The sequence below is a fragment of the Ornithorhynchus anatinus genome, chromosome 11, assembly GCF_004115215.2.
Source record: "Ornithorhynchus anatinus isolate Pmale09 chromosome 11, mOrnAna1.pri.v4, whole genome shotgun sequence".
NCBI classification, from domain to species: domain Eukaryota; kingdom Metazoa; phylum Chordata; class Mammalia; order Monotremata; family Ornithorhynchidae; genus Ornithorhynchus; species Ornithorhynchus anatinus.
In genome coordinates, this window is record NC_041738.1 from 18,465,681 (window position 1) to 18,480,007 (window position 14,327).

At 45.5% G+C, this 14,327-nt stretch overlaps 1 long non-coding RNA gene across 2 annotated transcripts in view; it reads right to left on the reverse strand.

The window, feature by feature from the left end:
• LOC114815187 overlaps positions 1-9,497 on the reverse strand; it is a 152,894-nt gene extending 143,397 nt beyond the window's left edge. For both annotated transcript variants that reach the window (XR_005660562.1, XR_003762964.2), the window contains exon 1: positions 9,410-9,497. This is a non-coding gene — a long non-coding RNA (uncharacterized LOC114815187). The remainder of the gene's footprint in view (positions 1-9,409) is intronic.
• Between the last annotated feature and the right edge of the window lie 4,830 nt (positions 9,498-14,327).

Genomic DNA, 14,327 nt, shown 5'->3' on the forward strand with positions numbered 1-14,327 from the left:
AGTGGGGCAGGTGCTAGGTCAGTTGGCACCCAAAGATGCAAATTAGTTATGCTATCATCTGGATGTCTGTCAGCTGACTAAGGGACAGCCCCAATCAGTTTGGGAACACTGCCATTTCAACAGGCCATAGGACCAAGCCAAGAATATGATAACTTATGGAGTCTCTAAAATAGGAGGTGAAGGGGCTTAACTTAGCCATATCAATTAGCAGTAGCTTGCTCTGAAATGGGAAAGAAACAGGAATGATTTGGAGGACACCATGTTGGTTGAGTTGGAGAAGTCTGAGTTTCCAGAGTCAAGATTATGTGAAGTGGATAGGATAGCTGTGAGGGGAGGGAATGTGAAAGCAGTAGGGTACTGTATTATACCAGATGAGCTTCTCCAGCCCTGACTACTCTGCAATTTCACATTTCCTACTGCCTTCAGGGGATATCTATGCTGCAGACACCTCAAGCTCAACATGTCCAAAAACAAACTCCTCATCTTCCCTCCTAACCCTTTCCTCCTCATGATTTTCCATCACTGATTACAGCACCACCATTCTTCCTAACTCATAAACCCACAAATTCGGTCTCATCTTCGATTTCTCTCTCATTTTCAATCCACATATTGTCAGTCATCAAATTCTGCATATCCAGTCAGTCATATCAATATTATATCAGTCAGTCATCTTCTTAACATATCCACAATCTGGTACTTTGTTTCCACCCAAACTGCTTCCATGCTGCTCCAAGCACTCTTCATATTGGTCTCCATGCTAATCTACCTGCCTTCTCCAATCCATTATTAATTCTGCAGACCATATCATTTTTCTAAAATATCATTCTGCACATGTCCTCCCACTACTCAAAAAACTACAATTAGCAGAAACTCCTTACTATCGGCTTTAAGACATTCAAATGGTTCTCTCTCTCCTACAGTAATAATTATGGCATTTATTAAATGCTTACTATATGCCAAGCAATGAGGTAGATAAAAGATAAACAGGCTGGACACATTCTCTGTCCCACATGAGATTCACAGTCTAAAGGGGAGGGAGAACAGATATTAAACCATCATTTTACAGATGAGAAAACTGAGGCACAGAGAAGTTAAGTGACTTGTCCAAGGTCACAAAGCAGGCAAAAGACAGAGCAAGGATTAGAACCAAATCCTGAGAAGGAGTATGGCCTAATGGATAGAACTCGGGCCTGGGAGTCAAAAGGACCTGGTCCCAGCTCTGCCACTTGTCAGTCAGTCAATCATATTTACTGAGTGCTTATTGCATGCAGAGCACTGTACTAAGCACTTTGAAGAGTGCAATGTAACAATATACAGACATATTCCCTGACCACAATGAACTTACAATCTAGAGGGGCCCTCACTTGTTTGCACTGTGGCCTAGGGCAAGTCACTCAACTCCTCTGTGCCTCAGTTACCTCATCAATAAATGGGGATTAAAAATGTGAGCCCTGTCTGGGTCCAACCTGTTTATACCCCAGTGCTTAGTACAATACCTCGCACATAGTAAGCATTTAACACATACAATTAAAAAGTAATCTGACGCTCAGCCCTGTGCAATATCTACTTGGCCTTGCTACTTCTCCTATCCATCCTACACACTTCTCTCCTTTTTCTCAATCAATCGATCAATTAATCAATCCAATTAACCAATCAAAACTGTATGCAGAGCACTCTACTAAGCACTTGGAACAGTACAGTACTAAAGAGCTAGTAGACATGTTCCCTGCTCACAGTGAGCTTACAGTCTAGAGGGGAAGACAGACATTAATATAAATACCATAAAAAATTACAGATATTTACTCAACACTTAACACCAATCTATCCCGTGTCATCACATCTTTCTGTGTCGATCCCTAGCTCTAGCCTTCCCTCCTGCCTAGAACTTCCTCCCCTTCAAAAGTGACAGACCACCTCTCCCCACAAACTCAAAGTGATACTACAATCTCATCTCTTCCAGGAAGCCATCCCTGGCTTTCATCCCCACACCCTATTATCCCTCCCTACTGAATCACGTATGTTAACTTTGCTTCCCTGGACCTTTTTTGCAGTCTCCCCATTCCTCAAATACCACCAATGGTTTCCCATTTCTCTTCTCATCAAGAAGGAGATCCTAGCTATTGGCTTGAACACAACTGATAATCTCTCTCTTTTTTATCAACTCTCCTCTTCCACTTCATCCCAGAGCATACTCTTTGTTCCACTCAAACTAACCTACTCACTGTGCCTCATTCTCCTTGCTCACACTCCTCTCCCTGACTGAATTTCCTGTCCATCTTCATATCTGCCATGCCACAGTTCTCCCCAACTTCAAAGTTCTCCTGAAATCATATGTTCACCAGGAAGATCTCCCCAGAACTGCCACTGCAGCACTTTTGTGCTATATGACTACTTGTTTATGTAACATGCTGCAAGACTTATGTATACATCTTACAAGTCCTATTACTTAAACACCACCTCATGTATTTCTCCCCTTTTTTTTCTTTCTCCTGTTGGCAAATGATGTTAGTGCCTGTCTCATCTGCTAGCTTGCAAATTTCTGGAGAGCAGAAATCATGTCTACTAATGCAGCAGCTGTATTCTCCCAGACACCCTGTGTTACACCTTGCCTTACTCAGGCTCGGGCTCTGAGACAGAGTAAGTACCAGGGTACATCCACCCTGCAGCTTATGCTGGACCCTGCCCTCCCCCAGGGCGCTGTTGAGCCCCATAAATGGAGCCTCTGCTGTGGCAGGGTGCTCCCAGGCGGCTGAAGCTGTCTGCCTCACTCCCTCTCTTCTCCCTGGCTTCATCCCTGTAGTCCGGGGTGGGCAATGCAATGCAGAGGATCTCTGACCTGTGTTGACCACAGGGCCAATGTCAGACCAACTCCACTGTCCCCTTCATCTATGACACATCCTGAGGACCTCACATGTGGAGTTGCTGCCACCATGGGCACTGCCCCCAGCCTCACTAGTCCTGGTGTCTGGATCCACCGTCAGACTAACTTCAGCAGCTCAAGGCTGTTCCCACCACTCACACACACACCTCAACACTGAGGTAACATAGTGTGTCCTCTAACCCCTGCCCTGGAACACAGCTCCACAGAATTTCCTGGAGCCTGCAGGCCACATCCAGCCCCATCCCCATTGCAGCTTGGGATCAACACTAGTGCCCTGTGCCCTGTGATATTGGGGGTGTCCCTCCCATCTCCCCAAGCCAAGTGGTTCCAAGATGGCAGACCTGTTCACAAGGTGAAGATCAAGAAGCTGGCTCCAAGGTGCCTGAAAGGACTTGGGGGAGTTTGTGTGCCAGGTTGAACATTGGAGGATGGACAAAGGGTAAAGAATAGGTACAATAAGAAGCTGCAGAATCTGACTGACAATTTAGGAACTAATGATGGTTTACGCCAGTGAGATTATTTACAGAAAGTCCAAGGGGAGCTAGGGACAAATTTATGTTAATGGATGTGTTAAAACCCTACATGTTTAAGTGGCCAGTGCTTGCGCTTGCACTGCTTGGGCCAGCAGCCACGTTCTGAGGCCTCCTGGGAAGGATTGGTATTATAGCTACCTGACTTGGAGTGAGCTGTTGTCCCTGTTTTTTCTCCACGTTTATTAGTACAGTGCTCTGTGCTCAGTAATTGACTGATGCGTGAAGATCTTGCTTCAGGCTTTTTCTGGTTCACTGATCCATGCTTTGTCTCAGGGTACAGTCTTTTCATTGTTTCCCTTGGGGTAATGGAAGGGCAGAAAGAATGAGCAGTCAGACTATGGCCAAACAGTGAGACAGTAAGAGCCAATATAACAGGAAGATAGGTGAGCTCTGTTGTGGGTTGGGGATGGAGGATTGAAAATCTCCAGGAGGAAGGTTCTTCTACTCTGACTTTCTGAATCTGAATCATTCAGGTGGTATAAGGTGGTCCATTAAACGTTTGGATGGGATGGATCCAGAAGGTTCAAGTTCAGGTATTATTTTGTTGAATTTTTTGGCCTGAGAAAACCACTGGAATTCTCTCTATGTAGAATATGCTGGTCTGTTTAAGGGGCCAATCAGAATTAAAACACTTTAGAGATTCTCCAAGTGTTCCCCTTCACCCAAGTTTTTACGTCCTCTGCAATGCACTTTGCCCCTATTTGACCTTCACCCAGCACACAATTTGCTTAGGAAAGTAGCTTTGACTCAGGCTCAAATCTGAGGCCTTCATTCCTGACATAGTTGAACAGACATTTTTACTGTTTTGTTATTGTTGGCCTCTCAGGGAGGCTTTTCCTGTATCAATGGGTACAGTGAGGAGTTGCAGAATCTGACTGACAGCATAGGAACTAATGATGGTTTATGCCAGTGGGATCATTTACAGAAAGGCCAAGGGGAGCTAGAGACAAACCTATGTTAATTGATGTGCTAAAACCCTACATATTTAAGTGGCCAGTGCTTGTGCTTGCACTGCTTGGGCTAGCAGCCACTTTCTGAGGCCTCCTGAGAAGGATTGGAATTAAAGCTATCTGACTTGGAGCAATCTGTTTTCCCTGTTTTCTCCACATTTATTAGTACAGTGCCCATAGGAGGCATCCAAAGGCATCTATTCCAAAGGAGGCACCTGCCTATACTGAGACTGCCTATACTAATCCATGGAATCTCTAGGATTTCACTTCAGCTCCTCTGACTTCCTTAGTCTGGGAGAGAGGTCAGCTAAGGCTCCCTGAGGGGGAAAGAACTGTCATAAGGGCTGTGATCTGGTGCTCAGCTCAGTGGGAGACAGCATGGCCTAGTGAATAGGGTATGGGTCTGGAGGTCATTAGGAACTGGGTTCTAATCTTAGCTCCGTAATTTGTCTGCTGTGTGACCTTGGGCAAGTAACTTAACTTCTCTGAGCCTCAGTTGCCTCATCTGTAAAATGTGGATGAAGATTTTTAGTCCCACGTGGAATAGGGACTGTGACCAACCTGATTTGCTTGTATCTACCCCAGCACTCAGTACGTTTTCTGGCATATAGTAAGCACTTAATAAAATCACAATTATCATTTATTATTATTAGATGGGCGTCTGTTATTACCATACTGATTCATTCAGGGAAAGTCTTTTTGAAAGGCTGGGTCCTTCAGCTCTGTAGACCACCCATCATACACTCAGTCAATTGACCTCAATCAGCACTCTAACAATTTAACCTTCAGGGAAGGGAAGGCAGATGATGTCAAGGGCTGCCATTTCTCCAGTTTTCAATAGTTAATCCAGTGTTTCAACTGGATCCTCCCCTCTCTAGTTCCAATTCAGAATTGGATGCTTCAATGCCCATTACTTAAATTTTTAGTGTCTAATCTCCCTCCACTGTGGCTCCTGCTGCCAAATACCCTCAGCTCCAGTCCTCAGGATTCAGAATAAGTAAATTGAATGTTCAAACATGTTCTTATATCTATATAGTGAACCTATAGAGTGTTGAAACGTTTTATAGATCTTGCCAACATCCCTCTCCTGTCAGCAACATAAAGGGTTCTTATAAAAGAAACCCCTGCAAAAAAGTGAAAGAGCCCACTCATTATGCCAGTATAATTACCAATCCAAAGGTAAGAAAACACATCAAGGGGTCCCCAACAATGCAGTTTACTGCCTTATCCAAATACTGTTTTAGGGACCTGTGGACTCCCTCCCACTGTCCACTGTCCCCTGGACCCTTTGTATACCCTTCCAAGATTCTTTACTGCTCCCCAGGTCCACTATATAGGTGGACATTCTCCCTTCTGATGTCAGTCTGGGTGGTCCGGGGCATTCCTGAGATATGTCCTAATATTTTGAGGTGTCACCTAGTTGGGAGTCTGTGCAGTTCTCGCAAGAAGGTCAAGGATGAGTCAGCTAGTATGACCCTCTTGGGCTGATCATCTGGAGAATGTTTGCCTTCCCCTTCAATATTGCCATTATCAATAGCTTTCCATTATCAATAGGTGAGGGGATTATCTATTTTTAGCTGAGTCCTATCGTCCCTCTAGCACCAGGTCACTCACTGTGTTACAATTTTGTCTTCCTTCCCACTGGCCCCTTTCCCTTGTCCTCCCCTAGCTAGAACTCCTTCCCTCTCCATATAGGCCAGGCCAACACTCTCTCCACCTTCAAAACATTATTATTTCCTCCAAGAGGACTTCCCTGACAAAGCCCACTTTTCTCCAACTCTCTCTGCATCTCTATGCACTTGGAGCTGTGACCTTTGGGAATTTGATATTCACCTCACCCTCAACCTCCAATAACTAATGTACATATCTTTAAATCTTATTTTATAAATAATTTATTTATCATTTATTTATGTCTCTCTCTCTAGACTGTAGGCTTGTTGTGGAGAGGGAACACACCTGCTAACTCTGTTGGACTGTACTCTCCCAAGTGTTTAGTACAATGTTCTGCTCATAGTAATCACTCAATAAGTACCATTGATTGATTGATTAATTGTTTGATCAGATTCTTTTGTTGTTTGGCATTTGTGCAACTTTTTCCAAGATACTTTAGTGATCTCTGGGTTCCACTGTCACCTGCAAACCTCATCAATTCTCCATGACCACTCCTGAGCTGCAAGGGCATGGCACAGAAGTAACCACAGCATCTCTGTTGTGAGGGATGGGCCTGAAAGGAAACAACATAGCTACTCCACCCCTATTGACCATCCTCTGTCTCATCCTACCTCCCTTACATCAGGGACCTCTTGTAACCATACACAGATTGACTCATTTTACATGTGACCATGAAGGGACCTGTACACTCTGGCTGGGAAAATTGAATCTTTCCTGGCTTTGCATGTGTCACACAATCTCTTCCAGAAAATTCCATAACTCCCTTAGTAGGCAGGGTCTGAGATGCTACCTTGTCCTAGTATTGGACCATCTTTTATACTGCAGTTATGTTAGCCTCTGCAGCTTGGAAAGCCAAAAGTTGTCCAAATTCCATTTCCAGTGCAGGGTCCCATGGTGAAGGAGCTACCATACCCCGGAGCTACCATACCACCATAGGGTTTCCCAGTCAGTCATCTGTCTCTCACAAATAAGGGTGAATGGTGAATATCCTGATGACTCCATTGATCAATTCCTGATGTACAATAGGATGAAGGGTAGGACATCTGCCCAGTTCTTTCCCATGATCAAGACCATTTGTCACAGTTCTGTTTTGATGGGAAGGTTCTTCAATTCAACTTGCTCTGTTTCCTGAGGTAGTAGGTTTTGTCTGAGGGTTTTCCATTGGCCCCTGTTGGGTGGTGACCAGTGATCATTCCCCAATAATGGAGACCCTCATGAAAGTGGGAACTGCTTCCTTGTCTGCTTTGGCCAAGACCTGGTTTGATTTCATAGCTCCCCCTCCAGAGGAGTTATGGACCTTGATTTTAGTCATGGACAGCTTGGGACCTTCTTGGGTAGAGCAGCTGCCATCTTTTACCATCTGTTTGCCTGAGTGCTCTGCCATCTGTGTTAACCCACTTATGGGCTTACTACCATCCAAGACAGTGAATTGCCTCAAGATAGTTTAGATCAGTTATTAGTATGGCACGGGAATGGGAGCAGTGATTCAGTTGCAATGTAAAAACCAGGGTGGCCACTTCCACTTTTTGAGCTGATTCCCATAGACTATTCGAGTTGACTTCTGGGCCAGGGATCTTGATCTCAACCCCAGTCTGAGGACCATCAGGCCCAGAGTGGAAGGACCTGTCAAAGCACCAGAAGTTTTCAGTGGTGGTTTTGGCTCCAGGGGTGGTGGGCTCAAGGGAGGTAGTCCAGTCCAATCTGCCCATCTGTCTGGCATTGGTTTTAGAGATTAGGAGACTCCAGAACCTCTGATAGGGAGTTTTCAGGGTCCTATAATGGATGTGGGACAAAGCCATGAACCGTAGGCGAGGTGGAGAAACTAGACTTGAGGAGATCACTGCTGCGAACCATTGCTATGGGGCTATATCTGGATTGGATGATCCAATCAATTTAGACAGCAAGCTCACTGAAGGCAGGGAAAGTGCCTGTCCAATTGTACTTTCCCAAGTACTTTGAACAGTGCTCTGCATACAGTAAGCACTCAATAAATACAATTAATTAATTGAGGACCACCTTCTGGCCTGCAGTGATATGCTTGCACTTCTTCCATTTCCAGTACCCAGACAGCATCTCCATTTGACACTCACCAAACTTCAGCTCCACTGCAGAAGGTTTCTGAGCTGCAAGTCACAGAGCAACAGCTCATCCTCCAATTGGTTTCTTCCACAGCTGCAGTGGGGTCTAGGGATCCATCTGCACATATTTAAATGGGCTGGGGGGACAGTCCACTTGCTTGGAGGGCTGCAAGGGCTAGGGCTGTTTTCTGCTGCTACTTGAGCTCCAACTAAGCACCCTCACAGGCGTGGCTCCTCTTGAATGCTAGACTGTAAGCTTGTTGTGGCCAGGACATGTGTCTTTTTATTATTGCATTGTACTCTCCCAAGTGCTTAGTCAGTGCTCTGCACATAGTAAGCATGCAATAAATATGCTGGAGTGAATAAATGAGTCAGATTTCAAAGTTGCCCACAAGGGAGCTTCTACCCTGCTGCACCCTGGAACCACATAAACCCACCACACCCAACAGAGATTGAACCTTCTTCTGTGGGGAAGGGGAAGGTAGAGCCTCTAAAAGCCCTATCCAGTCAGGATTGGTTGGATCCGCTGACAGACTGTGTTGATCCTTACTTTCAAAAGAGATCTTGTTCCCTCAGTACAAGCTTTGCTTTGTCCCCTTTCAGCCTCAATCAGCACTTCATCGAGAGCCTGCAGGAAAAACAGTCTATTCCAATCACTTCCTTTCTTCCCTTTCTCAAATGAGAATTTCATCCATATACTGGCCATAGTCGACCAACTATGTTTGAGGATGCTGGCCACTTGCTGGTGGAATAAGATGGAAGAGTTATAGAAACCCTGGGGCAGCCTGATCCGAAGCAGCGTGGCGCAGTGGAAAGAGCCCGGGTTTCGGAGTCAGAGGTCATGGGTTCGACTCCAGGCTCTGCCACTTGTCAGCTGTGTGACTGTGGGTGAGTCACTTAACTTCTCTGTGCCTCAGTTACCTCGTCTGTAAAATGGGGATTAACTGTGAGCCTCACGTGGGACAACCCGATTACCCTGTATCTCCCCCAGGGCTTAGAACAGTGCTCTGCACATAGTAAGCGCTTAACAAATACCAACATTATTATTAAACACCATTTTCCTTTGGCTGGACCCGGTAAGCCTGAGGCTCCAGAATCTATTGGTGGCTTCAGTTCAGTTCTCTCCCACTTACCAGCCATGATGGTGGTTAATGCATGGGTTTCCTTGTTTGGCTCCAAGCAGTCTCCCACTGCTCCTCTCAACCCATGCTGTCCCAGAATAAACTGAGGGGTATTACAGATCTACAGGGATATCATCTTCCCCGACCTAAACTGGACTGTCTAGTGCTTACTCACATTGAACTGTCTCCTCCAGCTCCTGACCATTCCGTGGTTCACATGGGATTCTTCCGGTTGTCTGTTTGCAATGTATTCAGTGATGCCCCAGGACCTAAATAACAATAATAATAATAATAAATATGGTATTTGTTTACTTCCTAGCACTGTACTGAGCATTGGAATAGATACATGACAATCAGGTCCACGTGAGGTTAACAGTCTAAGTAGGAGGAAGAACAGATATTGAATCCCTATTTTGCAGATGAGAGTGCTCTGCACACTGTAAGAGCTCAATAAATATGATTGATTGATTAATTGATTGATTGAGGGAACCGAGGCACAGAGAAGGTAAGTGGACTTGCCCAAAATCACACAGCAGGCAAGTGGCGGAGCTGGGATTAGAACTCAGGTTCTCTGACTCTCCGGTCCAGTAACCACAGCTTCTCCACAGTTCTAGACTCACCCACCACCTTCTCCCCAATCCAGGGTCTTCCTAGGTGACAAGGGGGAAGTGGCACCCCTGCCCTGGAGTTGGTGCCTCCCTGTGGTGGCCCCAGGTCAGAAGTCCCAGTGGAGGGGGATGTTGCAGGCCTTATTTTAGGAGATCAGCACAGATAACATCTACCTCCATGGGAAAAATTATGTGTGCCACCTGCTTCCTGAGGACAGGTCAAATCTCCAGGTTGTCATGCTATCTGGGAATCTTGTTCCCTGGGACCACTGGTCACAAATGACCTTACTGCCCCCTTCTGCCCATGCCTTGTAAGGACCCGATCCTTTTTCTCCTTTTTCTCAGGATTGGGGTTTTCCCTCTATAGCCACTGTCAGATGGCTGAGGTCAGGTTTATAACCTGTCTCTGCATGGAATGCTGCATCAGGCAGAGTTTCTCTGTTACTTCAGAGTCTTCTTCTGGTGCTCCAGTGGAGTCCCTTTTCCTTCTCCACCATAAGTAGGCTCTGCCAAGGGCATTCTGCATATGTGCCTCATCAAAGTCCCTACCCCATTCTAATTGGGCACTGAGGTTCTCAGGTATTAGGAGAGACCAGGTCTCGAAGAGACTATCAATCCAACAGTGGTACTTACTGAATGCTTACTATATGCAGAGCTACTGTACTAAGCATTTAGGAGAGCACAATACAACAGTGCTGGATCTCCAACATCCACTTCCTGGGGCATGGGTGCTGGGATCCTATGGTTTATGGTGGGAGTTCCTTGCCACACTTTTACCCAAGTTAGGATCCTCTCTAATGTAGGCTGGGTGTGCTCCCCTAGCTGTGGAGTCATTCATTTTATTCCCCTGCTTATCCCAGTAACTCCAAATAGGGTTCACACCACTTCTTAACCTGGCAGAATACTCCCTCCATCCAAATGGCCGAAATCTGGAGTTCCAACATTATCTATTTTTAATGGTTTTTGTTAATTGCTTACTATGTGCTAAGCACTTTACTAAACTCTGGGCTAGATACAAGATAATCAGATTGGATGCAGTCTCTGTCCCATATGGGGCTCACAGTCTTAATCCCTATTTTACAGTGAGGTAAGTGACACAGAGAAATGAAGTAATTTGCCCAAGGTCACACAGCAGACAAGTGGCAGAGCTGGGATTAGAACCTATGTCCTCTGACTTCCAGGCCTGTGCTCTTCCCTCTAGATCCACTTACCACCACATATCTCTCTGGAGGAATAGCCAGTCCCGCATCTGGTTATGGAGGGGGTGTCTCTCACTGTCTGGAGACCTCCTTTGGGAACATGTGCTCACTTTCCACCTCTCTCTGAGCTCACTGGAGCTCTTCTTTTACCTGATCACTTCTAACTGCAGCTCCCTCTCTTCTCCTTCCATTCACAATCATCCATTCAATCGTATTTATTGAGTGCTTACTGTGTGCAGAGCACTGTACTGTAAGCACTGTAAGCACCTGGAAAGTACAATTCAGCCACAAATGGAGACAATCCCTGTCCACAATGGGCTCACAGTCTAGAGATGGGGAGACAGATATCAAAACAAGTAAACAGACATCAATAGCATCAATATAAATACATAGAATTATAGATATATACTCATCATTAATAAAATGAATAGAATTATAGATATGTACATATATACATATAAATGTTGTGGGTGGAGAGGGGGGTAAAGCAGAGGGAGTGAATGGGGTAATGGGAGGGTAAAGGAAAAGGGGGTCTCAGTCTGCGAAGGCCTCCTGGAGGAGGTGAGCTTTCAGTAGGGCTTTGAAGGGGGGAAGTATGCTAGTTTGGTGGATTTAAGGAGGGAGGGCATTCCTGGCCAGAGATAGGACATGGGCCAGGGGTTGATGACAGGACAGGCGAGAATGAGGCACAGTGAGAAGGTTAGCAACAGAGAGGTGGAGTGTGCAGGCTGGGCTATAGAAGGTGAGAAGGGAGGTGAGGTAGGAGGAAACTAGGTGATGGAGATCCTTGAGGCCAATAGTGAGTAAAATAATCCAGGCAGCAAAATGAAGTATAGACTGAAGTGGGGCGAGACAGGAGGCTGGGAGATTGGAAAGAATGCTGATATCTAGTTGGGATATGATGAGTGATTGTCCTAACATGGTAGAAGTTTGGATGGAAAGGAAAGGGAGGATCTACTCAAGTGCTTACTACAGTGCCTGGTACATAGTAAAATTTAACCAATACCATTAAAACAAACAAGGTGTAAAAATGAGGTGTTCCTTTTTGTTTTTCCAGTGCTGTTTTGGATCTCAGTACCCACTGGCTATACTGAGCCAATTATGCCAAGATAATACTGACAACCACCTCCTTCCAGCTACATTACAGGGGTTCCTATAATCAAATCACCCCCCCAAAAAGAGAAAGAACCCACCCATAGCCTGGGTATAATCACCAATCAAATAATGAAATGACACAACAAGAGGTCCAAACAATGCAGCTTATTGGCTCATATGTACAATGGTTTGGAGTCCATTGGTGCAATGGACTCCAGCCCACAGAATAAAGACCACTGTCTTCTGGACCTCTTTCACACTCTTCCAACATTCCTTGCCCCTCCCTCATTCCTCCCTGCAGGTGGGTATCCTGTCTTCTGACATCAGACAGGATCCTGGTAGCTTGTGGCATTCCTGAGATGTGTCCGCTTATTTCAGGTTTCTTCTGGTTGGAAGCCTGACAGTTCTTGCCAAAGTATCATGGGTGGGTCAGCTAGCATGACATTTTTGGGTTGGTTGTCTGGGGAATTTTTCCCTACCCCTGCAATATTGCCAATATCAGTAGCCTTCATAGTGGAGATGGGATTATCTATTCTTTATTGTAGCCCTATCGTTGCTTCTCCTTTGTGCTCATGACTGTTCTAACCCCATCATCCTTCTGTGTTCTATTTACTATTGTGTGGCTCATTGTACCTGCCTTTTTGTGCTACTGGCAGGAACAGCCTCTCCCATCCCAATCCTCTGTTCCTTCCAATATTCCTCGTACATACAATTTGAGTACCCCAATGTTGGCCTTAGGACCCTTCAACCTCAATTTTTAGTATCCTTTATAATGCAAAGTTCTGGATTTCTCCATGCTGATAGCTTTGGTCAGTTACTCTGGTCTTAAAAATGCTGAATTCTTCAACTACACTCCTAAACCCTTCCCCGACCCAAATTTTCCATCACTGTTGACAACATCAGCATTCTCCCTGCCTCTCAAGCCCAGAATCTCAGCATTATCCTTGATTCATGCTGTCTTTCAAACCACATATTCATCCAGTCACTACATCTTATAAATTCTATCTTCATAAAATCTTCATAATCCAACCCTTTCTCTCCATCTAAACTGCCACCATACTGTTCCAATCACTTTTCATAGCTTGTCTTGACAACTGCATTGGCCTCCTCACTGACCTCCATGCTTCAGACTCTCCCCTCTCCAATCCACACTTCACTCTGTTGTCTGGATAAATTTTTTTCATTGTATTTATTATACAGTTAGTATGTATCAAGCACTACTCTAAGTCCTGGGGTATAAACAAGTTAATCAGGTAGGATATAGTCCCAGTTGAAGAAACTGAGGCCCCAAAAAGTTAAGTGACTTGCCCAAGAACACACAACAGACAAATGGTGGGCCAGAATTAAGAACCAAGTCTTCTGGGTTTCAGGCCCATGCTTTATACAATAGACAACATTGCTTTTCCAAAACAACATTTTGCTTATATCATCCTATGCCTCAAGGACCTCCAAACTTTGTCCATCCATTCTTGCATCAGAGAGAAACTCCTGAACATCAGCTTTAAGGTGGTCAGTCAGCTCTCTCCCCACCACTTATCCTCACTCTTCTCCCACTACAATGCAGCCGGCATAACTTGCTCCTCTAATGCCAGCCTAGTCACTGAGCCTTGCTCCCAAACTTAGCACCCCAATGCTGCTTTTGCATGATCCCTCCCCCCCCTTCCCTTTCCTTCCCCTCCTTTGAAGCCCATATTATCCGCCTCTACTACCCCCTCCAGATTCTTGTAGCCATCATCTACAGCTCCCTGGTGCTACCTCCAACTTCTTTAACCATTTTGACCCCTTTCTCACCTTCTTTCTCTCTTTCTCCATGCCCACTTTGATCCTCGGAGACTTCAATATCCACATGGTTGTACCCGATGACTCCTCGGCTGCCCACCTTCTATCATTTCTTGACTCTGCCAACCTCCTGCTCCACCCCACCTCACCCACTCACCAACTTGGTCAATAATGTTGGTATTTGTTAAGCGTTTACTATGTGCAGAGCACTGTTCTAAGCCCTGGGGGAGATACAGGGTAATCAGGTTGTCCTATGTGGGACTCACAGTCTGAATCCCCATTTTACAGATGAGGGAACTGAGGCACCGAGAAGTGAAGTGACTTGCCCACGGTCACACAGCTGGCAAGTGGCAGAGCCAGGATTTGAACCCATGACCTCTGACTCCCAAGCCCGAGTTCTTTCCACTGAGCC